Consider the following 26,606-nt stretch of genomic DNA (forward strand, 5'->3'; position numbering starts at 1 on the left):
TTACATACTATCTGATTGTAGCAGTTCAGTTACACCGTGAACTTGCGTAAGGACAGAGTGAACATTGGACCTCAACAGAGCGTCATAAGGGCGTCTATGCTGTACGAGTTCAAACTGGGGTCAAGCGCCGCTGCGGTGGGCGGGCCTTTGGTGAGGATATCGTGACTAGCGGACAGTGCATTCGTGGTTTAACAAGTTTACAGAAACACTCGAAGACGCACCACGTGCCAGATCAACACATGCACAAAATGAAAATCTTCATGCAGTAATTGAGGCGAACAGTGGCCAGACATGTGAGAAACTGGGACTACAATTCAGTGTGAGTTGTGAAATCATTCGGCAGCTTCTCCATCAACTTGGGAAGCACTACAAATTGGGCCGATGAGTCTTACATGATTGGACTTTTGACCAGAAGACAATACGAGCAGATACTTGTGTTTTTTGTTGTCTCATCTGAGGAAGAAGCCATTTCTGTCCAGGGTGTTGACATGTGATGAGAAGTGGGTCCTGTACGAAGCTCCACTGTGCCATCACCATTGGTTGGCATCCCATGAACCGGTTCCAAAACAGTCGAAACCAGCGTTGCACCAGGAGAAGGTCCTCCTATGTGTTTGGTACATCGTCAATCGGGAATTGCTACCTGCTGGTCAGAGCATCAATGCAACTGTGTACTGTCGACACCATTCTACGAATTGGGTGGGAAACACTTTTGCATCCGCCATACTCCGCGGACATTACACCGTCCTATTATCACTTGTTCCATTCCTTACCCAATCACCTTAGAAGACGCCAGTTCAAATCCTTAGTAGAGGTGCAAAATGCACTTGATACCTTCTTCACTTCACGGCCAACCAAGTTCAACCATGATTGAGTCCATGGCCTTCCAGAACGTTGGCAGAAGGTCGTCGATGTTAATGGGGACTACTTTTGATCTTCCAGGTACATCTTAGGTGACATATTGTTGTTCGAAGGTGGTGGGTGAAAACGCGACAGAACCTTCTTGATTACCTTTATAATTAAGCTTACCAAGAATAAGTTTCACCTTCTCCTTTATTCAAACTGTAGATGGTTGAAAGTAAGGATTTCCAGTTTCAACCTTTATCGCGATAGAACAAAAGCTGCAAGGCTTAGCGAGTTATGGTTGCATGATATGGATTCAGTGTGCGAGGAACATGTTATATCTTTGGTCTTATTAATCTATTGCATATAGTACTTATATATGTACTACTTCAAATTTTAAATGAATTCCCAAAGTTTGGAGGTCTAATGTAGTTTCAGATTTTGAAACGAAAATCACTTGTTTCATACTTGCAAACTATTCTACGTATAAGTGTTATAGTCCATAAGTCTTATAGAACAGCTCTGTAAGTTCGTCCACCTGTTGACAGGTATCAGAACAAAATTTGTAAGAGATATCGAGAAACGGTTTCTTGCAAACGATTGAGAGTCCCGAGAATAGATTTCATCTCCTCCGTTAATCCTATATTCAATCTGCAATTGGTTCACGTTAGAAATTTCCGGTTTCAACATTTACCACTATGGAACCAAACGATAACAGATAGAGAGAAGCGTTTTCTTCTCAAACGATTCAGCGTCTTCACTAAACATAACATTACTATCTACAACATTCTACCAAAACTGAAAGAGGTTCAAATTTACTATTCTGCGAATCAGCGTCCCAAAAATAGGGTCCATCTTCTCTGTTGAAGTTTCTTTTAGACCGGAATCGGTTTAAATTGCCAATTTCTGGTTTCAACATTTATCGTTCTAGAACAAAAAATGGTAACGGAAGGCTAAAAGTAGGTTTCTGCAAACGATTCAGCATCTGGAGACAACGTAACATGACCACCTGCAACACTATACTTGAATTGAAGATGTTTCAATTAACTATTACTGTTAGTTTCAATACAGAATACCAATGAGCACAAACGGTAAGAAATATCGAGATGCGGCTTTTACAATCGATTCAAAGTGCCTAAAATAGGTTCTATCTTCTCCATTAACACTATATTCAAACTGGGAGTGGTTCAAATTTATCGTTTCTGATTTCATCCTTTATTCCCATAGTACATACACAAATGGTAAAAGTTAGCGAATTTTCTGCACTCTATTCAGGGTGTCAAGAGAACATATCGTCAACCAGTAACACTCTACTGAAACCGGAAGTACTGTTTCCGGTTTCAATACTGATTTCCGTTAAACAAAACTGTTAGGGACACGATTGTTTGCAGTCGATTCAGCGTCCTAAGAATAGATTCTACCTTCCCCGTTAACCAGGCCTGTAGCCAGCTCCAAAATGTAGGGGGGACCGGCTGAAGTTAGGGTGGGCCCGATATAACCATATTATAGTTCATCACCATATTATAGTTCATTTGCAAGCCTATCGTAAAAATTTTAGGGGGGGCAGCAAAAATTTAGGGGGACTGCCCCCTAGACCCCCCTGGATACGGGCCCGCCGTTAATCCTGTATTCGAACCGAAAGTAGTTCAAATTAACCATTTTTTGGTTTCAACATATTTTGCAATAGAAGAGAAATAGTAATAGATAGTGACAAACGATTATCTGAAATCGATTCATCGTCTCAATAGAACACTGTTAAAAATACTTACTTAAAAATGAGTAAAATTGACTCAAATTTGAGAACATTGTGTTCTCAGAATAGCTCCGAATACATTGTTCTCAAAAGTGAAAAAGTGTGGGTGTTCAAAATATAAGAACAATATGTACTCAAATTTGAGTAAATTTTACTCACTTTTGAGTAAAAATTCTCTTAAAAGCGAGATAAAATATTCTTAAATAAAATGAGAAACTGCTATTTCTCAAAAATAACGAGAACACATTTGCTCAAAAATGAGAAAGTTAACCGTAAAATGAGATGAATGTAATCAACATTGAGAAATTCTTTGTTCAAAAACTAGTAATGCTCTCCTCACAATTGAGAACATGTATACTCAAAATTGAGTAGAAAAGTATTCGAAATGCTCAGATAGCCGCAAAATTGAGAAACACACTTTCTCAAAAATTGAGAATATTTCCTCTCAAATTTGAGAAAAACCCTTCTCAAAAATGAGAAGGGTTTTTTTTTTAAAATGAGTAAAAAAGTACTCAAAAATGAGATTTTATTAGTATTCAAAAATGAGAAAAAAGTACTTATTCTGCTGCCTTGCTGACACAGGGAAGGTTTCCTGGAACTAGAAAGGTAGATTACTCTCACACTGCACTGGACAATTTATAGTAAGTACGCCTTCTACACATTAATATTGAAGTTAAAACATTTTCCTCTTAAAAGTTGAAAAATAGAAATCAGTTTTTGAAAAAATACGAGTACTTCAAAAATTACTTCTATTTCCCAGCTTTGAAGATGAAAATGTCTAACATCAATATTAATGTGTAGAAGGCGTACTTACTATAAATTTGTTAGTGCAGTGTGAAATTCATCTACCTTTGTAATTTTGGGGAATTTTCCCTGTGCCTGCAACGCAGCAGAATAAATACTCCCATTCCTATTTTTGAATACTAATATAATCTAATTGTTAAAGTACGTTTTTACTCAATTTTGAATCTGCAAATTACATTTTTATGCTGAGACCTGTTGTTTCCATAAATAGCATAGATGAGAATTTTAATTTAATCAACACAGAAGCTCCTTGTAACTTATTATGTTGGTTTGCGTAGTTTGAAACAAGTAAACCTGATATGGTGGACAAATTTTATGTGCACTGGTTTTCTCGATGTATTCTCGTTTCCTCCTACTTTCTTCATTGCATCACTTCATTATCATTTTCTTCTCCTTTAGCCTTGAAACATAATCATGCGACGTTATATATATATATATATATATATATATATATATATATATATACACACACAAACAAACAAACAAACTTAAATGTATATACATTTGTTTCATTTTGATTAAAGGAAAATACGTTTGTACATTGTATTTTTTATTTGTCAAATAATAAACTAAGTCTATACATGAACACAATTTTTATAACAACTTACACAAGACAATGAGGATACATGAACCCACTGAATAGGCCTACAAAGTACTATGACAGATGTATGCATTCGTTGGAAAACAGTCTGTGTCAACTGCCAATGGACATGAGATCCTCCCAGAAGTTTTTCATTTGCTATAAATGTGTCTATGCCTTCATCTCCCTGGAAACAAAGAGATTGTGTAATTAGTGACAATAGAAATAAAAATAAAATGAAATACTTATAAATCTTATTCGTGTATGGCGATATCTCGAATAATATTAGTGTTGCTACGTTCTAATTTGAATTAGTATCAATTGAAATACGATAATATAGACTCTGGTAAAGACAGTAAAGAGAATTACGCAATATTTCTTCAATTAATATTGAAACCAGAAGTTGTAGTAGATTTACCATTTAGTGTTTTAGCAGAGTGATTAGAGTGGAAATGGAATATATTCTAGGGACGCTTAATCGATTAAAAAATATACAATGTGAGATTACTGTCTATGCTCTATAGTGATCAACGTTAACCGGAAATGGTTTATTTCTATCACTACAAGTAGGTGGATCACATCCATTAACGAACTCCTCCGAGATAATTATCTAGCTGTTGATTGCAGAAAACAATTTTAAAATTATCTTTTGTTGAAGAGTTATTGAGCGGTGTAACGGACGTACTAAGCCAGAGGTGTTTACCCTTGCGAGGATGGCCCTCTCGAGGGCATCCTCACCCTCAAATTCTCTCTCAACCATAATGACGCGAGGGCGATGACAAGCTTGGACAGCGAGGGCGAGGGCCAACTGTCACTGTCAGGGCTAGAGCGAGGACAAATTCCCAACACGAAGGCGAGAGCAATGGTCAACTCTCTTCGAAGGTGAGGGCGAGGGCCAATTCACTGTGAGAATGAAGGTGAGTGAGGTCGGAGTAAAATGAACACCTTTTATGGTACTAACATTACAATATTATATATATCCCACTTGCGTGATCCTAATAAACATCAAATGAAAGACTTAAGACCTGACTCGTCTATGGCGATCTTTATAACTAGGAATGCAATGGATGTACCCGATTGCAATGAAATGAGCTGAGCGAGCTTAAACTACGTAATCATTCCTGGCCATTATGCAATAGTAATTGTCATTTTTAATTGTTGACAAAAAAATCGCGTGAAAACTTTTTCCCCATGTTAAGTCTATGCAAGCGTTTTTCGGTCATTATTCCTCGATGGTACATCGGATTTTTGATTTCGACCTATGTTGTCACTCAGCACGACATACTTTATCAGCGTGCTAAGTTTGGTTGAGATCGGCCAAACGGTCTAGGAGGAAGCGTTTTTCGGTCATTATTCCTCGATGGTACATCGGATTTTTTATTTCGACCTATGTTCTCACTCAGCACGACATACCCTATCAGCGTGCTAAGTTTGGTTGAGATCGGCCAAACGGTCTAGGAGGAAGCGTTTTTCGGTCATTATTCCTCGATGGTACATCGGATTTTTTATTTCGACCTATGTTCTCACTCAGCAAGACATACTCTATCAGCATGCTAAGTTTGGTTGAGATCGGCCAAACGGTCTAGGAGGAAGCGTTTTTCGGTCATTATTCCTCGATGGTACATCGGATTTTTTATTTCGACCTATGTTGTCACTCAGCACGACATACTCTATCAGCGTGCTCAGTTTGGTTGAGATCGGCCAAACGGTCTAGGAGGAGTTCGCGGACAACCAAACGGCTAACCCGAGTATAAGAGCTTCGCTTCGCTCAGCTCAATGATAGTAGGGTTGTCACATTCTGGAAGGATTAATATCAATTGAAATAAGATTATAAAAATAAGGAAATTGAAAGGTAACCAAAAACATTTCGATCTGTTTCATCTATGCAAGACAAGGAAACAATAAACCTGAAAATTGGTCATTTCTGCTTATGTGTGAGGAAAAAAAAAAAAAAGAAAGAAAGAAACAATGAATCACACCACAAATTCTGTTATATAAAATTTCACCGTTATTCGATTTCTACTTTTTTTAGCAATTGTTAAACAAATTACTAGAATGTTTTGAGAATAGTAGCGTAACTAAGAATGCATGCCCCCCTCCATCCGCGAAAATGTCAAAAGGGCTCTTCCTGTTTCTACGTTCATGGCACACGTACAATTTATACAGTAGTAGAGTTATTTTTCCATCTAGTCAGACACTACTTGCTAATATACAAAAATTGCACATTATTATTATTATTATTATTATTATTATTATTATTATTATTATTATTAAGCAATTACATGGGACTAAAAAGTTTCTTAAAAGAAATAATTTCTAGGAATTAGGAATTAGATTTCTGGGCTGTTGGCATCTAAGGCCACGTTAGCCCATCCCGTATAAAGGATGACGTCCCTCAGCGAGCCCACTGTACGATGAAAGGGAAGGAAGAAAGGATTGGGAAAGGAAGGAAGCAGCCTGGGACCATTATATTAGGTACCTCCATCCCGGCATTTGAATGGTATGAATGAACGAAACCCAAGAAAGACTTCACTCAAGATGGCAGGTCTGAAAAAGCTGTTACACTCTTTCGGCCATGTGTCCCCACCAGGAGTCGAACCTGGGACCGCTCACCTCAAAGGCAAGAGCAGAAATAATTTGTTTTCTAACGTTCACATTACAACTAACATATGAAAACTCGTCACAACTTGTGGAACTTGCTCACATATTTCTAAACCGGCGTATTTTTTTTTTTTTTTTTTTTTTCGGAGAGTAATTCGCTGACTACTTTCTCAATATCAACGTGGTGCCATTCTTCGCTTTCAGTGCTCAGGATTGGCAAAGGGCTCAACCAATGCCGTAACTTTTGCGGGGGAATGGGGAAACTGCCCCCCCCCCAATTAAGCTTCCAGTTGTTTGATAGGATTCATTTGAGTTAAAACTTTGTTGCTTTGTATGATGTGATATGAACAGGAACTTCTAAATAAAGCTTAGAAAAGGTTTACCACATAACAGAAAAAAAAAAAAATGAAACGAAAATGTGTTAAGAGCCTCATTCAGTAAAATGTGTCCTATTAGAGCCCCAGACAAAATATATATTTAGTAATACTTTCAACATATTGTCTCATTTAGTTAACTTGTGAAGCACCGTACTAGTTTCAAAAGCATTGCAAATAATTTAAGATGTTTCTGCTGCCCCACTATCTGAACGAAATACATTCCTTTAAGATGTAGCATATATCGTCGCTTTCAATACATAAGGGCGTAACTTACATTTTTGGGGATTTTGAGATTTTCGATTCTTCCGATAGATGTCGATCGTGCCTAGCTGCTGGGAAATTTTTCTGGCTGTACGGCGAACCGTTCAACTGTGGGGGGTCATTTTCATAAGGGCGTTAAGAGATATAAAAGCAAGTTGTTCAAAGCATAAGGGCTTAAATGACACATACGCCCTTCTGTATTAAATGATCTGAGTACGCAGTAATATTGCCTGGCGCTCATATACCACAATGCGTACCGCATTTGTTTGGTCTCTGTATGCAAATGATGTAAATGCCGCCATGGGTTGTTTACGATTGTTGATTTGGATTTGTTTAGAGGTTTGATTGTTAAAAGAGCCTTGGTTAGTGACGTACGTTGGATGTCAGTGACAAAGCTTGCAGCGTCGCGATGCAAAAAGGTCTTATACGTGGAACTACTGGTTCAGAGTTGCAAGGTAAGCATGTTCCGAAAAATGCATTGGGACAGGAAACAATCAAAGTTGCGAAACCACACATAACATCAATATCTCGGGTCGAATTCCATTACTGCCGAGCTTCTACATCCCAAGTTTATTACATAGACCCATGGCTCTCTCTCTTGAAATTGTACGATCTCTACAAACTTTACTGTGAAGAAAAAAGTCTGAATAAAACACGTATAATTGGTCGCACGTCTTACTGGAATCTATTGAAAGAGATGAATGTAAAAATTCTCAAACCGAAAAAATATCAGTGTAAAGTACTGTGTGTGTCAAGTTTAGTAAGTTGTCCGAAGATGAAAAAAGAGCAGAACTGCAAAATTACGAGGAGCACAAACAAAGGAAGGATGAAGCAAGGGAAGAAAGGAGACTAGACAAGGAGAATGCATTGAAAGATAGAACTCATAAGGTGATTTGTTTTGATCTTCAGCAAGTGTTACCAACGCCGTTCAGCAAAACCAGAGTTGTGCATTACGCGAGGAAACTAAACGTTTACAATCTTACTATTTACGATGTTGCTACTCACGAGGACTACTGTTATTTTGGGGACGAAACAAAGGCGAAGAGGGGCCCAGATGAAATCGCATCATGTGTTCTTAAATATTTACGCGAATTATCAACAGAAGTTGAACACGTGACCATGTATTCCGACTGCTACGGAGGACAAAATTTAAGCAAGAAATTCGCATTAATGTGTATATTTGCGGTTAGTAGTACTCATATAAAAACGATTGGTCATAAGTTTCTTGAGCCGGGGCATACAGAAATGGAAGTTGATTCCATGGATATTACCATTGAGTATTCGAAAAAAATGTAGATATGTTCGTTCCAATAGAGTGGTTAACTGTCGCTCGAATGTCGCACAAAAAGCCGTTTCCATACGAGGTATAGTCGATGAAAATAGATGATTTCTTTGACTTCGAGGAAGCACGAAAAACTTTTCTACCATGCAGCAAAGATGAAAAAGGCAATGAGATTGGATGGCAAAAATTGCGATGGATAAGATTCAGTCAAGTCGTCTTCGGGACAATTTTGTTCAAAACCCGAATGAGAGATGATTTTTGCAGATTTTCGGTACACAAAGGTTTCCCGAGAAGCTGTACACTAAACCAGCCTACACTCTTACCCAGGTATTCTTCTGTTCGACCTATTTCTAAGCAAAAGAAGAAAGACTTGGAAAATGTGTGCGATATAGGAGTAATACCGCGAGACTACCACGCATACTTCCGAAATCTACAAAGTGATGAAAATGTCGAAGATTTTGTTCAAGTCCATCGTTAAAAAGACTTTCCTTTGAGTCAATACAGCCATAATGCTTACCTAAACACATATTTTTTATATTCTATAATGTGTTGCCAAAGTTACATTTTTCATACAAAAATATTATATACAACATAATAAACATTCTTATAATTATAACAAAAGAAAAAAACATTAACTGAAGTATCAATGGTCATTGTGTACAAAACTTTAAAATATGTGAAATATAAAGTTACTAAAACATACGCCATTACTGTTATTTTAGAACTAGAATTTAAGATATATCTGTTCACAGCATAAGGGCGTAAGTTAAAATCTTTGCAATTTTATCAAGACATACGAACAACTGGAAAGTCAAATCTGCACTGAAAGGAACATTTGTCCCTCGCCGATAAGCGTCCAAAAAATTAAAGCTTTCCTGAAAATAGTCAAAAAGTTATGTTAATTTGAACATACTACAAAATCTTCTTTCGCTTCTCCTGTAAAATTTTGAAAATGTTAGTTACGCCCTTATGTATTGAAAGCGACGATATGTAATCTGGATCTTACTTTAGTAAACCATCAACTGGCGCCCCAAGAATTATCGAACACGTTTAGTAAGGATTTCACTTCAAATGCCATCATTATTCTAGGGGGCCTCAACTTGACATATTTTAGGAGGTCTAATTAATGTTTGGTCTTCCAAGAAAAAGCCCAAGTTACGGGGCTGAGCTCAATTTCATCTTCGACCTTGTTCTACGAATATAAAGTTTGATGGCTTTTAGTGTACTGAATGATCGCTCAGGATTGGCTTCGTCAGAGGCACAGTGAGATACAGTTGCAAAGAATTACACAAATCCAGAACACTACTAACATAGGAAGTTATCTACGACTAAATAATTGGCTAATTAATTCCAAGTTAAAATTTCACTAAATTGTTTCTTCACTACTCATCGGAAACTTGTTAGTTGTTGCAACAAAAGGCAATACATTTTCCGAGTAGAATTCACTAAATCTATTATAGCTGGTTCCGTGATTTCTTTTTCCTCTAAGTAGAGTACTCTTGCAGTAATATGAAACCTGCAAAGTGCTTTTGAATGGAGTTGAATTTCAGTTTAGCGTCCCTTTCAGCAGCGAGGCTATGTGAGACGTGGACCTACTGATTAACGTGGAATCCGAACCACATGAGCTCCCGTCGGGAATCGAACCCGGGTCTCCCGCGCCAAGAGCGCGTACGCTAACCGCTTAGCCACGGAGGAACTCTGCAAAGGGCTTTTAACATCCAAACATTATAAAGTTATACTCCGAAACTTAAATACCGGGAGCCTGTTAGTTACGCCACTGCTTGAGAATACAGATTCTTTATTCATAGAAAGGAAACTTAATGACTACATATCAGGGTTGGCTGGTTTAAACCATGGTTTAAACCAATGTTTAAATCAGCTGTTTTTTTAAAAAAAACCAACTGGTTTAAACCAAATAACGAAAGTGTTCGTAAAAGTGTAAGTGTTTGTAAAATCTTGATGAACACACATTTGTGGGTTATCACGTTTCACTCCCGTATATTATTTGTATTATATTCAGACCTAAATTCCCCATTCATTACTCAAAAAGATTATACTACAAAAGCAACTTTTTTATGTAAGTTTATAAATGTTTGTTTTGTGATTTTTTTTTTTTGTAGTGCGCAATTGATCTATAGAGAGAAAATATGACTAAGTCAGTATATAATAATGTTTGGAATTAGTAGATATTGCTATTGTCTGCCAAAATATTTTTTTAAGTACAATGTAAATCACACTAAATTATTCAAAAACTACTTCCATGAGTTGAAATAAGGTTTTACTTAAAGTGTACTGCTTTCTAAAGCCCTAGACAATTGTTATATTCCTTAGCACAATGATGGGGAAACATTTTGGGCCGCAGGCTAAAGAAAAACGGAAAAAAATATAGGTGGGCCAATATAATTAAAAAAAAAAAAACAGTGATTGTATCACTTGTAAAACCAAGCTCTATTAATACCTGAAAGTTCATGAAGGGGAATGTGATAAATGGTATTGTGAATGCATTTTTAAACATTTCTCATAATTTGGGTGGAAGTATAATCCACTGATTCTCAGAAGTGAAGTTATATTCGTCAGGTAATGAATCACATCGTGGGCTGGGTGGAAACGTTTAAGGAGCTACATCTAATCCGCGGGCCATGGTTTGCCCATCACTGTCTTAAGACGTGAAGATAATAAGCCAAAGATGTGCAATTTTGAGTTCATGTACGTTTATTTAAAAGGTATTACGTGTTTCAAAATACTGACTTATTTTTACTTTTCAAAGTAAAGCATATAAAAGCTACCATTTGCTGCGATTGAATTATAACAATAAAACAATGTTTGTGAATAGACACTATAAAAAGATAATGTAAAGAAAAAAAAACAAATGGGTGCTTTGCCAGAAGTAGGGTTGTGTTGATGACAAATAGACTCTTGTGTACATATTTATACATGCAACCTGAAATATGATAAATATACACGAAAACTTGATCTTACTCACCAAGAACCTTCTCTAGCGAAACCTTAAAGAAAATTATCACTGCCAAACAGATGACATTGAAAACAGACTCTGTCGCGCAGAACAAATTTTTAAATTCAGCATCCATCTGAAACATAAAGATTTAATTGTTATACAAATATATTCTATTAAATAATATATTTTACCTTTTTCTAGTCATGAAGTTCAAAAGTAGTTCATTGTCATAATGTTTTACTGCAATGTTAGAAATGCGCATACATGAATAATGTGAAGTAGCAATTAGACTCTTGTTAACGAACATCACTACTTAAATTGTTCTTTGTTATTCAGAAATAAACCAATACAATTGCAATAGTTTGTGTGTGCTGCAAGTAGCATAATTTGCACCCATTGTTAGCTAGTGGGGTGCACGGTGGCTCAGTGGGGAGCGCTTACCTCAGCTGCATGGTTTCCTTGGTACGATTTTCACCCAAGCAAGCTTGTGATAAACAACATTGTGTTCGTGGATTTTGTCGAGGTACTCCCGTTTCCTCCCACTTTCTCATTCTTCCATCATCATTCACTTGCTTTAATCATCGTCTCCCTTAACCTAAAGGCATAATCATGGGATGTTAAACTGAAAGATTTCACTATATTTCATTTTGTTGGCTGTGTGTATACTTTTGCAAAAAAAAAAAAAAAAAAAAAAAAAAGTAAAAATAGAAGGAAAAAGTAAATGAATAAACAAATGTGGTTGGTAGCAGAAGCGTCATTTCAGATTTTGCTTGTGGGAGGGCAAGACCCCTTGATATAAGAAAATTTTGCGTTTTTCACTGACTACTATTCTACTCAAAACATCTATATAAATCTCAATCTCAGGGGGTGCAATTACCCTTCCCTGCCCCCTAAATGACGCCACTGGTGGTAGTTCCCTTAATATAGCTAAATTAAAATTATTACATAACTTCTGTCATAAGTATTGGACACTCAACAAACAACGGACAATTTGATAAAGTGAAAAGTTTGTGTCAGTCGAGGGAAATTCTCTTAAAGAAACCTACGAACAGTGCCACCAGGTTCGTCCTGCACTGACTCGGTTAGATAGCATTCATGCTTTTATTGCCACCTAGCACAAGTTTGTTCGTGTTTATGCCATACGTCCACACTGTATTTACATCGAGCCCTTCTGAAGTTAATCTGTATGTAGTACTGGAGCTTGTTATTTAGTGCTGCTAAAAAAAAAAAAAAAAAAACTTTAACCCAACCTGAGAATGTAAGAAATGTGTCAAAACTTGATAAAACAGTCTGCTCAAGTAATGCCTGTTTTTTTTTTTTTTTTTTTTTTTACATTGTAGCTTTTATGCAACAGATACGGAATCCGTATTTATATAGCAATCGTAAAGGAATTGCAATTTTTCAACTAATACTTCTGGTGGTCCCTTGAAATTTTATCCGTGCAAGTAAGCAGGCCGGTAGCCAGCCCAAAAATGTAGGGGAGGGGGAAATCCAACCATATTATAGTTCATTTGCCAGTGGTGCCCACCCCCCTCATGTCCTTGACGCAATCCCCCTCAATTGTCTATCCGTAGGTGTTCTTCTATGAAAAAAACTTTTCGATTAATTTTTACACCCCCTCAAACATATTTATATAGATTTTACCCCCCCAAATATTTCAACGACGCAGTTTGCGTCATATCCCCCCCTTGTGGGCACCCCTGCATTTGCAAGCCTACCGTGAACATTTTAGGCAGGCAGTAAAAATTTAGGAGCCCGACCCCCTAGACCCCCCCGCGCGGATACGGGCCTGCAAGTGAGGGCAAGGTTCTAGATTACTGGTCCCCCTTCCCATTGAGCAATAATAAAGACAGAAAACAACGTGCCCTGCGGGGCTCTAACCCGCCTTCACTCGCTAACGCTCGCTCAGCAATGCTGTGTAGATTAAATGTATAAACTTTAGTAGAGAAAGAAACCAACCCAGCTACTAACCTACATAGGGGACCAGTAATCTAGAACCTTCCCGCAAGGGAGTTTTTTTCATGTCACCCACTACAAATCTTTTAGGGGACAATAAGAAGGAAATTATTAAAAGAATTGTATTTTTCCAACAGTTATTTAGAGTGCAGCGCCAAAAGTAAACCTGCACGCCCTAATTCACACAAAAAAAAAAAAAAAAAAAGTAATCAATTTACTGAATATATTGGAAAGTCGCATATCATTAACACAATAACTTTGTCTAAGATATAGAATGCCCAGAAGCATAGAGTGAGGCTTTCGGGCATTCAATCTGGGAACCAGTACCTAGAAGCATTACTCATGATTTTCGAAGGAAAATAATGCTTTGTCGTGATTAACCGCCAATCGATTACAATGTTCGTACACAAACAATGTTGCATTCACACTTATAAAACTAAATTCATGTTGCTAGCAGTACTTACCTGCGTAATCTCTGATTAGTAAACAATGCTTCCATGTTTTCCATCCATCCATCTTTCTCTTTATCCATCCGCTAAGTAGTTCCTCCATCAGCCAGAATGAGAACATATAGTTCAGGATTATAAAGGACTTTTGTGCTCTTATGTTAGCTTGTTCGTACTTGTTTTCCATAGTCTTGCATTTGCAAACTGTCTTTTATATCTCACGATATTCCATTATATATCTATGTCATAAAACAATATTTTTTAAGACTACATTATTACTCGTTTTTGAGAACCAGTCTCTGACTCAAATATGCAACTAAATTTCCTCATTCTCATTTTTTGAGTTATTTTCTCCTCAAAATTGAGACAAATTTACTCAATTTTTTTTGAGTAGTAAAATGTATTCATTTTTGAATAAATCATTTTTAACAGTGAAGGCATTATCGCAAACAACATTACTCTACTGAAACGGAAAGTGGTTGAAATTTGTTAGAACTTCCGGTTTTAATACTGATTTCCATTGAACTAAAATACGGCAAAATTTATTGAGATGCATTTTTTTTTGTAATTGATTCAATATTCTAAGAATAGGTTGCATCCCTTTCGTTAACTCTTTAGATATGCAAATCTGATGTTGTTCAATCAGTGGTAGAGCGTTCACCTCTGGTGCTTGGGGTTCCGGGTTCGATCCCAGCCCCCGCCAAGTGAACTTTTTGTGGTGGACAAACACCGTGTGCGTGGGTTTTCTCGGGGTTCTCCCGTTTCCTCCCACTTTCTTCATTCCACCATTTCATTCATTACTCATCATCACCGTCTCCTTTAGCCTAACCGGCATAAGCGTGGGACGTAAAACTCAAAGATTTCATTTCATTTCTGATGTTGTTCAAGAGTTCAAATGTGATTTCCATAGAGCAAAAACTATGGGAAAAAAAGAGAAACAGTCGATTCAGCTTCTCAAGAATGAGTTTTATCTCAGCACTCAAATCGGAAGTGGTTCATATTAAGGATTTACCAGTTTCAACATTTATAAACAGAGAACAAACAGCAAGTTATAGCGGGTAGGCCTAATGGCTTTCTTGATACGGACCCAGCGGCTGAAGAAGTACAGATTTTATCTTTGATCTTATTACTCTTTTGCAACCAGTACTTATAAATGTACTTTTCAAGTTTGAGTATTGAATGTGCAAAGTTGGAATGTTTATCGTAGTTACACACTATTTAACGAAATTCACTTACTTTCCAATGGCTTTTATTTTCTTACAAAATGTAAAGGCGTTAGAACGTTGCACGTTTTCATATCCTCCTTAGGTATTAGAAGTTATCTTACTAGGATCACTACATAGACAAGGTGAGAAGATAAACTCCAGTAGCAGTCAAAAGCTTTCTAAATTTGTAAAATATTTTCAATTTCTTCCTTAAATCTTTGTAAGACTTAGATAGCTTTACGCCTTCTCTATACCTAGAAATGTTTAGGCAGATATTTTATAAAGTTATTAGAAGGGTAAGGTGAACTGAACCTAATTACACGAAGATAAATTTCTATTGTAATCGTTCAAAAATTTGTTATAATTTTTGGAAAAATAAATCACAATTAATTGTTCTGTAACAATAGTAATGTACATATTATTCTATTTTTCGCACTAAACCTACACCAATTATTCGCCGTTATAACCTTTTCTATCAAGATATTTGGAAACTTTATACCTACTCTCTGCCTTTACCTTTAAAACTAACTTTGCAATCGGCTGGACGAATGAGCGTTATAAAAAATTCATGGTACCGTAACAGTGTCTCTATGCCCAGCATCAATTTGAAGGTTAGATAACGTGCCATCTTACATTCGAAAGCACATATAGGACTGGAGCTTATTGACTGATTTAAAAATGGTTTTCACAGCACGTGTCGATTCCTCTTGGTCCATCACTTGTGTTCTGGAAAAGGTAAGAGTTTAGTTATTCGTCACGTATAGTTAAATACAGGGTACTCCAAATATAACCTATTCCTTGGAACGGTTAAGTAATTGAGTTTAATCTTGAGAAACATCTTCAGCGTGTTCATGTACACAATTCTCATATTCCCTTGGATATTTAAATTTAATATCAATGAATTTTGCACATTTGTGCAGTTTAATTAATTAGTTTATATAAATTGGTTGCGTTCGAGTTTTGCGTCCATTTCAGCAACGAGGTTATTTAAGATGTGAACCTACCTAGCATTAACATTTGACGCCAACAACATAATCTCCCACTGGGAATCGAATCTAGGTCTTCCTCCTCGAAGACACGTACTCTAACCACATAGCCAAAAGGTGGCTCATATAGTATGCAGACATTAACTCCATATGGTATGTGGTTGTAAGTAGTTTGGTAATTAATAATAAAGCATGGTTAATATTAATATTAGACAATGTATTTCCCAAATAATGGACATATTTCCCAAACATGGGTGTGTGTTCAGGATTGGACAGCCAGCTTATATATTTTGTTATTCTGAGAATTATGGAAATTCATAATTGTCGAAATGCTTTAAATAAATTTGAAACAGCATCTGCAGGAAAAAAATCTTTATTATAATAAGGAAATATCTTAGCCTTTGAGTAATACTTATTACTAATATTTAACAGTCGCCGTCTCGCTGTTCTGCATACCGAAAAGAGAAGGTGCTAGTGTGCCTGCAATTTGCACATTTAAAACCATTGTAACGGATTTAATTGCAATTTATAAACTCTATTGTTAGGGGTGTGCTGTCTCAGTGGTAGAATGCTCACCTTTGGTGCGTGGGGTAAAGTAAAGGTTCGATAACTACTCCCATCAAGTAGATTTTGTGATGGAAAAACATCGTATGTGTGCGTTTCCACGAGATTCTCCTGGTTTATACTTTTACTTATATTTCACCATTATCATTAATTTCATCAGCACCGTCTCCGTTAGTCTTGTTGCATACTTATGGGACGTTAAAACTAAAAAAAGTGCATTGTATGCAGGAACGGCGCCTAAAACGTTTGATGGGGTGGGTGGAAAGAAGCGGACCTAGTTGCTGGGTGGGCGGACAATGAAAGTACACTGTAAATCAAAAAGGTGTAACTTTACACCAAAAAGGTGGCAGCATTTAGGTTCCACCTCAAGGTGTAAGTGAAGGGTGTAAAGTTTCCACCGGCTTATTTGTTACACCCCAAAAGTGTACAGTATCGAGTTCGCACAACTACACCCATGAGGTGTAAGGTTACACCCAAAGGTGTGAACTAACACTTGTAAGGTGCTACCTAACACTTTATAAGTGTAACGAACCTGCAAATTTTGCCGCCAAACTATCACCCCTTGGATGTAAACAAACACCTTTGAGGAGTAACTTCACTGCCTTCACTTACACCCTCAGGTGGAACCTAAATGTTGCCACCTTTGAGGTGCAATTGACAAGTTGGAAGGTGTAACATTACACCTTAGGGTAAAACAACTTGTTTCACCCTAGTTACACCTTAGGGTGGAAAATTAGGGTTAGGGTGTAACCTTTGAGCTATGATGAACGCGAAAGGTGTAATGGAATATGCTCCCACCGAAGGTGTAACAAATCACCTTTCAGGTGTTCCCCCTTCGTACTGGTGAATGCTGGTTGCATAACGTTATCTGCAATGTATTGTGTTGATCTGTATATTGCTTTACATTATAAGGCCTGGAGGTCTGTAGTCTCTAAAAATTGGGTGCAACTGGCAGATTTAATCAAGAATAGTGTACGTGAAAGGTTATGCAACTTTTCAGATGTAACTGTTGATTACATCATTTCGCATGATGGGCCAGTGCTTTAAATTTTGTTTTCTTTTTCGTGTTTGAGGAAAAACACACCAACAAGTAAAGACAAAGTGAGAACAGCCCAGCATGCGAAGTGATGTAGTCAGCAGTTACATCTGAAAAGTTGCATAAACTTTCACGTATGCTACTCTTAATTAAATCCGTCAATTGAACCCAATTTTTAGATACTATAGGCCTTCACGCCTTACCGTGTGCACTGCATGCAAAACAATATACAAATCAACACAATACACTGCAGGTAACGTTATGCAAATAGCATATACCAGCGGGAAGGGGAAGCACCTGAAAGGTGATATCTTACACCTTCGGTGAGAGCATATTCCATTACACTTTGACAAAGTCTTGATTACAAGTGAAAACACATACAATGAACGTGCATCACTTACTATATATCAAGTTGTACACTTTTAACAAAATCAAGGAAAAGTTAGTTTTGCATAAAGTTATTTCGTTTATTTCACTTAACTAACATTACATTTACATACATGGAATACATGCTATAGAAGGAATATATCTATTTGTAACCTACAAGGAAATATGACAGGATTCCCACTTTTGTGGCGACCGAAAATTTTCTGCCTTTTCCTTGTCACAATTTAGAAGTTTTCAGGTGTATACAGGGTGTTAGATTAATACGTATACAAAAAATGAATGTTAGATACTGGATGTGAAAACAAGAAAAAAACTGTTCTTGAACTTTAGACAAAATATACGTTTCAGAGATATATGCTTACAAAAGAGTGGGAAATGAATTTCAGAGGCCTATATTTCAAATATTATCCAACGTAGAAGAAAGTGCAGCTTAACAATTCACTTACGAAATCATAAATGTTTTATTTTAAAAATGCGTTTGGAAACTGTGCGATGCGTGCGCAAGGGATTCCCCAGAGCTATGATGAACCAATGAAATTTACTGTTGATTCGTCAAGCTCTTTCCTTGGGCAAGTACCGCACAGTTTTGAAACATCCATTACTTAAACAGAACATGTTAAAATTCAGGTAAAAATAGTACTTACATTGAAAACAAATTGCCGAAGCTATCGAGAAATTCTTTGAACTTTAGATATATAGACGGTGCACACAGAACGGAAAACAAAATGGAGGTCATGGCGACCCCCCCCCCAAAAAAAAATAACAGATATATATGCCTTCTTAAGTGATTTAATAAGCCACACTTTCTACGCTGGATAAATAGTACTACTTCTCCGTGACCTTCCCCGACATTTCGTAGGAAAGTCCCTGACTTTCATGACAAGTGTTGGATGACAATACATAAATAAGGAATAAATAACGGTGAGTATTTATATATGAGAACATTTATTCTATAGGGACAGATAGTAATCAATTGTTCATATGTATATTTCACTTACTTACAATAGAAATCTCAGCAATGTCCCGTACTGTGATCCTTAATGGTTGGCTAAGCTGAAATTGGTGTAGCTACAATTAATGTTAGAAAAAATATGTTTTATAAAATTTCCCTGACTTCCCTCGCTGGTGTTGGATGACGTTGACATATAAATAAGGAATAAATAACGGTGAATATTTATATATGAGAACCTTTAGAGGTAAACAGTAATCAATTGCTCATACTTACATTCCACTTACCGCCCACATAAATCTGAGTAACTTTCCACATTGTGATCATTAATGTTTGGCTAAGCTGAAATTGGTGTAGCTACAATTAATGTTAGAAAAAAATATGTTTTATAAAATTTCCCTGACTTCCCTCGCTGGTGTTGGATGACGTTGACATATAAATAAGGAATAAATAACGGTGAATATTTATATATGAGAACCTTTAGAGGTAAACAGTAATCAATTGCTCATACTTACATTCCACTTACCGCCCACATAAATCTGAGTAACTTTCCACATTGTGATCATTAATGTTTGGCTAAGCTGAAATTGGTGTAGCTACAATTAATGTTAGAAAAAAATATGTTTTATAAAATTTCCCTGATTTCAAGTCATTTTCCCTTACTTCCCTGACCAGTAGGAACTCTGCATATATATTAACTTATGGAGGCTTTTAACTTTTGTACTATCTCTGACAATTTTAGAGATTTAGCATTTGTCGTTTTATTAACTACACAGGTTTAAATATGCGCTGGAAAATCTTTCCTGAACCAGCTCAATACAGTAAAATTTTCCAGCATGTGTGGTCGGTTTGGAAACCTGTTGCTGCATCGAGCATATTCAGCAAAACCCAGCAAGTTTCTATAATAATTCCAGCTTGAAATCTTGCTGAAACTAGAAAGGTATTTTAACCTGATATAGCTTCCATTTTCCCCCGAGGCTTCGGAAAACCGAAAGCAATGTTTTATTTCCAAAGAAAGCCTTAAACCGCTGCAAATAGTTTGATCAACCATCCCAATCAAAAGTGATTCCCTTATTTATTTGATGAACTAAATAAAAGGGACACTAAAAACTGAAACAGGGCTGAGGCCTTCGAGATTCGAAATATGCACTCCGCGGCCCCGTAGTCCTGAGAAGTTAGCCATCACAGGTTTAAACTCCATTTAAATAGTTTATCGTGTAAACTTCAGGCTCACATGTCTCTATATCTGAAAATCAATCCATCTACGTTGATGGTATCTAATTTTCGAATTTTAGTCAGAAGATTCCAGGTTCGAAACCCGGTGGGCTAGAAAATTACTAGGGTGCAAACCGGGGATCAGATCCCTTCCCCAAACCCAGCTGTCAAATAAAGGTGTTAAGCCTAAACAAACCAATCGATATCAAACTATATATATATGTATATATATCTGCTTGTCTAAATGCTTTTCATTTCAGAGAGAAGCCAAAGCTGACTGTGCTTAAATATACAGGATAGGCATGAAGTCCACTGCCATCCCGTAAAAGAGATGTCAAAACGAGAAAATACCAATTTCATTTCTGTACCGTATCACGTATCGAGTTAACAAAATTTACCCAGAGTTCCGCGAATTGTTCCAGGCAAGGTTCAACTATAGAATTTTCAAATGACAAGAGGAACCAATTAATACAGCGTTTCCAAGGTATTCTTAAAAGGAAAAAGATGGAACAATTCCTGGAATCTAAAATCAAAATTAATGCAATGTTAAATAATTTGAGAAGAAGCTGCGAAGACTACAGAATGAAACAAAATGCCACGGCGAAGGTATCTCATACTAAAGGTAACTGCGGCTATTAAAATCAGAGGGAAAATCTCAGAACAATTAACTTGTTTCCAGTATCTACATACCGTCTCGAGTCTCTACGCTAATCCTATGCCAACTGGCGGAAGATCAAAATCTCAACACAGTTTTCGTTAAAGTCTGTGGCCACTCCTCTAAATGTGAAACAGTGGGACACATAGAAAAACAGAAACAAACTGTATCATCATTAAAAAGGAAAATACAACGTATCGAGGTAAGAAGTTTTACTCCAGCGTCCCCCGTTGGTTTCCAAACCATTTCAGATTTCTTGGAGTAGCCATATATTTTTTGAATTAAAACAGTGGTGATAGTATTACCTAACTCCATTTTGCATAGAAATGAAATCTTTCAGTTTTACGTTCCACGCTTATACCAGTTAGGCTAAAGGAGACGGTGATTATGAGAAATGAATGAAATGGTGGAATGAAGAAAGTGGGAGGAAACGGGACAACTCCGAGAAAACCCATGGGCACGGTGTTTGTCCACCACAGTCCACACGGCACGAGCTGGGATCGAACCAGGGACTCCAAACACCAGAGGTGAACGCTCTACCACCGAGCTACCGCGAACTCATCTATTTTGCATAGAAGATAACAATGAGACTAGATTTTTATTTCTTCATTCTATTTGAGTATTTCAATAACAAAACAACTTGCATAAGTTTTTCAAAGTATGAAGCTTAAGAAGAACGAAGTTTATTTTCCACTGTTACCTCAGTGCTCAAAGATATCGGTGATAAAACAATTGGCCGAAAATCACGCGGACTCTTCTTACATCAATTCACGAAGAAGATGAATGCCAATATTAGGTACCTAAATTCAAGATTAACAAAAAAAACCTTTTACAACCATACCAAGCTCAGTTTAATACTTAGACTTGAAATAAAAATACAACTGGTTGATGACGATTGCCTTTGTCTTTGAATTTCATATGTGGATAACAATACAGGGCTTTTCATGTAGAGGAAAGAGAGGGTCAGATTTTATTAAAGACGATCGTACATCTGATATGTTTGTACTTTAGGCAAATTGTGCTTATGGATTAAACTCAGTCCTCTGAAGTCATCGACAAATAAGTATGTATAACAGACACAAAGATAACATTAGGTTCCCAAGTTTCAAAATTATATTGTATGTTAAAACAATAAAATTAAATCTTTCCATTTGAGACCTAAGATCTGAAAGGAATTGTAAATTTATAAAGTGCTGAAGCAATTACACTTACCCTTACACTATCCACACGCTGATGTATTATCAATACTTTTATTCCATATTTACCAAAATGCTGGATTTCAATAATATCCTAAAAGAAAGATGCACTATAATCAGGTTTCACTAGTCAATACCGAAAGAGAAAATATCCAATCCCATATAGCCTTTTTAAAAAATAAAGGAAAATTTCTTCTTCACCTCCTTTCCCCCCAAAAAAACTCACATTCATCGAAAAAAATATGAAATGAAAATTCGTTAGTTTAACGTCCCATGCTTACGCTCTTTGTGATAGAGAAGACAAATGTTTAGCAAGTAAAGGATTCTAAAATTAATTTTTGGTTCTCACTTGGAATTCAATCCAGAACCACGTACAGCAAAGGCACATGCGCTAGCCGATAGAGCAACGGCGAAGACTTCCACAGTTCTCGAGTGGAAACGTATCTGAATTCTTCCCTGGCTAAAACAAGAGAAAATAATTTGTCAACCGATAAATGTATACTTAAAACAAACTCAAGCATAGTGAGCCTTAAATTGATTTAAACTTACAGTTACAAGATATTGTGTAAGTCTCTAAGTTATCAACACTAAAGCAATCTTTTAGTCATTGACATCGTCAGTGCTGTGCTTTCGGGTTGCTCCTCTTTTATAATGAACTCGAATAAAATCTAATATTTTTTTTTTTTTTTTTTTACCCAATCTGCTTAAGGTAGTCGTGTAGTTTTGGCGCACCACATTTTGAAAGATTTACAGGTAAAATTTAATACTTTGCACGAAAAGATATATTTACAAGGAATATATTTCTGCAGGCGAAAAAAAAATTATACAAAGTAATACAGCTGTATTTTAGGTTTACGAATATAGGGTTACTAGTGTACAATCATTACAAGAGCCTTACGGTGGATAAAATAAGTGAGTGCATATGAGAGATTACTCTATTAAATGTTATTTTCCACTGGATGTGTATTCTCCACAATGTACAGAAGCAGTATTTTTTGTTTGCAAGTGGAACGTTACTAGTATGAAACCATGATAACTGCTATTGAAATTCATATATTTGCCAGAATCCGTTTCTTTTTCACTATCTTCGCTTACCCGTATATCCACCAGCACTGACGCGCCTGCTCCCTTCGTACGAATCCCGCGCTGCCAAACCAGTTTCGCCTACCCTGACTCGGTTAGATAGCATTCGTGCTTTTTAGTGACCACCTATCACAGGTTGGTTTATGCTTTTCCACTGTAGTTCTTATGCCATACATCCGGAAACTGTATTTATAAGCAAATCGAAAAAGAATTGCAATCTTTTAACAATTATCTCTGGTGGCCCCCTTGAATTTTATCTACGCAAATTGAGATATTTTCATGTCACTCAGCACAAATGTTTTAGGAAACAACAGGAAGGAATTTGGTGAAAGAATTATAATTTTTCAACAATTATTTCGATTAGTGCATCGAACGTAAACTCGCACGCTGCTTAATACATGGTAGAATCTCACTTACGTATGTTTTACGTTGTTCTTAAATTGGTAATTTCCATGCATATGTCATTATACACAATAGCTCTGCATTACTACAGGAATGGTGAACCATCCATCCATTCAATAACAAGTAGCCTATATAATTTATTGCGTTCTTTATTAAGCACAAACAGATTGGGCTACTTATAACATATGGGCCTAAACTGCAACCTTTAAAAATAGTTGGAAACACTGCAGAGTGGAACTCTTCCCTCCCCGTATTTAGTTATGTTACACTGTTTTTTATCTACGCAGAAAATCACAGAAAATGGTAGAAAAATATGCATTTCTTGTAATACACTAACATACAAGTAGGTTGGCGAGCGAGCGTTAGCGAGTGAAGGCGCGTTAGAGCCCCGCAGGATACGTTGTTTTCTATCTTTATTACAACTCAGTGGGAAGGGAGACCTGTGTTGTAGAACCTTGCCTACTAAACTTGCTCCCTGAAATCAGTAGGCCTACCTGTGGCAATGTTCTACCCAGTGTTACAGAAATGTTATTTCGCAGTAATGCCAAGCGAAGTCATTTATGAAAGATTCTAGGACCATCCCATTGTAGCGTTGTGCTGAAAGTTCAAAGTTGTAGCAGAGAAAAGTGCATCTCGTGTTCCAACCTTTGCGAATTAAATATAACAATGTCTATTCCAGCTTTGAATGCAGCATGCAAGAGTTCCTTCAATATAACATTCTTAAACATTTCTTAACTTTTTACAATACTAAGTAATAAAATGTTATCCCCAATGATATTAACATTATGAACTTTACCTGTAATGTTGTATTTCTTTCTAAAAGCCCGTACGATACACGCAAAATATTATGTAATTCAAAAATCAGTTTCCGGCACTACGTGAATTAACTAGTCATACTAATTTCTTACACCGTCCGCTATTATTTACACTTCTCGTACATTTCGTTTGAAGATCAAAGTTAAAAATATTTACATTTGAAAAAATACTATATTTGCCTACCTGACAATAATATATACTTACCAGAGTAATAAAACGACTAATGTGAACTTCCTGATTGAGCAGTTTACACCTCTGCGTAATCGTTTACTCCCTAGCCTACTAACTTTACACCCTTTTCAAAGGGTGTAAAGTAACACCTTATGCTTTCCTTACACCTGTATGTGGAACTTTCACACGGAGAGGGTGTATACGTGACACCTAAGGGTGTTTTATTCACAAAAACACCTCATAGGTGCTACATCACACCTGAAAAGGGTACTTTGGGGTGTTTCATTACACCATATGATTTACAGTGTAAGAACTGGACAATGTAGAGATTTTTTGGACAATAATTAAGTTTCAATTTTTATACTCTTTAGTTAGCTAATTCTCAGACCGAAATAGGGGAGGAACAAGGATGTGGAAAAAAGATGTCTTGGCCTTATAGAAGATACAATTCCGGCATTCGCCTGGTGAGACTGAAGAAATGCAGGACTTAGGATGGGCTGCGGGAGTTCGTGGCTATATGCCCGACCTACCTAATTCCGTGTGGCGGACACATTGCCTCTACTTTCATTTCTTTAAAAAAACAATAATAACTGTTTGTACTGTGTAGTCGATGAAGCTCAAGACAACTTTACCTCCTCTCTGTCCAAGAACGGACATGGATGCATAGAAATAAAAGAAGGTTCAAACAACATAGACTAAGAGATAATACTCTATCTTTCATTAATATCATAAAATACACAATAAATAGGTAAAGTAAAACAAGGATAAAATAGGCTACTGCAAACATTTTTATCTTTGAAGGATTTATTACAAAAAATCAAGACAAAAAATATAAATAATTTATATTTTCTCTTGTATATTCTTCATTTGGACACATTAGATTTTTTGACGTGATTTCTATATGCAACAGCAAAGACCTATGTTACTAAAAGAATAGGGAAATTCGACAGCATGATTGCTTGATCATACCTTACACAGAAATGTTTGAAATTGAAACTCAAGTTGAAAAATAAAGCAATTATAAATTGGATAAAGAAGTAAATAGCAATTAACAAAACTTCATTATGATCCACAGAAACAACAATGTATTTTAAACTCTGAAGGGCTGATCACATGGTACGAACAAGCTTACAATAACCTTTTATATCTGCACTTTAATAAAGTGCAATGCGTCGATTTTTATGTCCAGCATTGAATTGCGTTTACCACATCCTCCTACAGCAATATTCATTACAAGTTTTCTTTCTACTGAAAGGAAACAAAGATCACTTAGGCGACCGTTTGCCATTCGATTTCTTAGATATGTTTTAACCCGTCTAAGACACAAGAAGGAACGTTCATATGATGAACTAGATACAGGAATGGTGACAGCAATTACGGCTAATTTGTGAATTTTATGAAAAGCAATTTTGAAACGATCCATCACTTCCGTAAACTGAGAAACGGAGGTAATTTTGCATTGCTTTTCCTCCACAAAACGTTTCAAAATTTTCGGGAGAAGTTTCAGTTCCATCTCTACACTATCGACATCACATCCATAATGACGTACAAGTAGTTCAATTTTTTTCAAATGAGAGGAAGTGTTCACTTTTAGGGTGAAGACTGCTTGTCCCACTAAAAATCATTGTTCATTGCAGAGTTAAACAGGATCCTAGAACATATTATATTACAATCCATAGTAATACCTATTGCTTTTGAAGTACAGGATGTCACCTTCATTATTCTACTTCTGTTGGGGTGGGCACGCCCACCCCCGCCTAACCTTAATGCCGTCCCTGATTGTATGAGTTTAATTACTTTAAACTTGAGCACAAGTCTTCAAACATATTTAGTTTTAAACATTATCATTTGTAATTTATACTCCAAAAATGGTAATGTTATTTAACTTGAACAGAAACTTTATTATTTGGTTTCAATTACTTGAAAATGTATACTTATAATGCTGAACTTCAATATGTTTTGCTTGAATATTAACACATTTTCACATAGTTTTACAGGAAATTACAATTCCTGTACGTAGATTTTCAAAGTTGGTTTTAAAGAAAAATTGACACACTGCATATTACACATCATAATTAACTAGGA

At 36.5% G+C, this 26,606-nt stretch overlaps 1 long non-coding RNA gene across 1 annotated transcript; it reads right to left on the reverse strand.

Annotated features, from left to right (window-relative positions):
* Positions 1–3,948: 3,948 nt before the first annotated feature.
* On the reverse strand, positions 3,949–14,199 carry LOC145662012 (uncharacterized). Its single transcript, XR_014126945.1, has 3 exons — positions 13,875–14,199; positions 11,482–11,587; positions 3,949–4,164 (listed from the first exon to the last, which is right to left on the reverse strand). It is a non-coding gene; the product is annotated as an uncharacterized LOC145662012 (long non-coding RNA).
* Between the last annotated feature and the right edge of the window lie 12,407 nt (positions 14,200–26,606).

This window comes from Thermobia domestica, chromosome 10, assembly GCF_964235325.1.
Source record: "Thermobia domestica chromosome 10, izTheDome1.hap1.1, whole genome shotgun sequence".
NCBI classification, from domain to species: Eukaryota; Metazoa; Arthropoda; class Insecta; order Zygentoma; family Lepismatidae; genus Thermobia; species Thermobia domestica.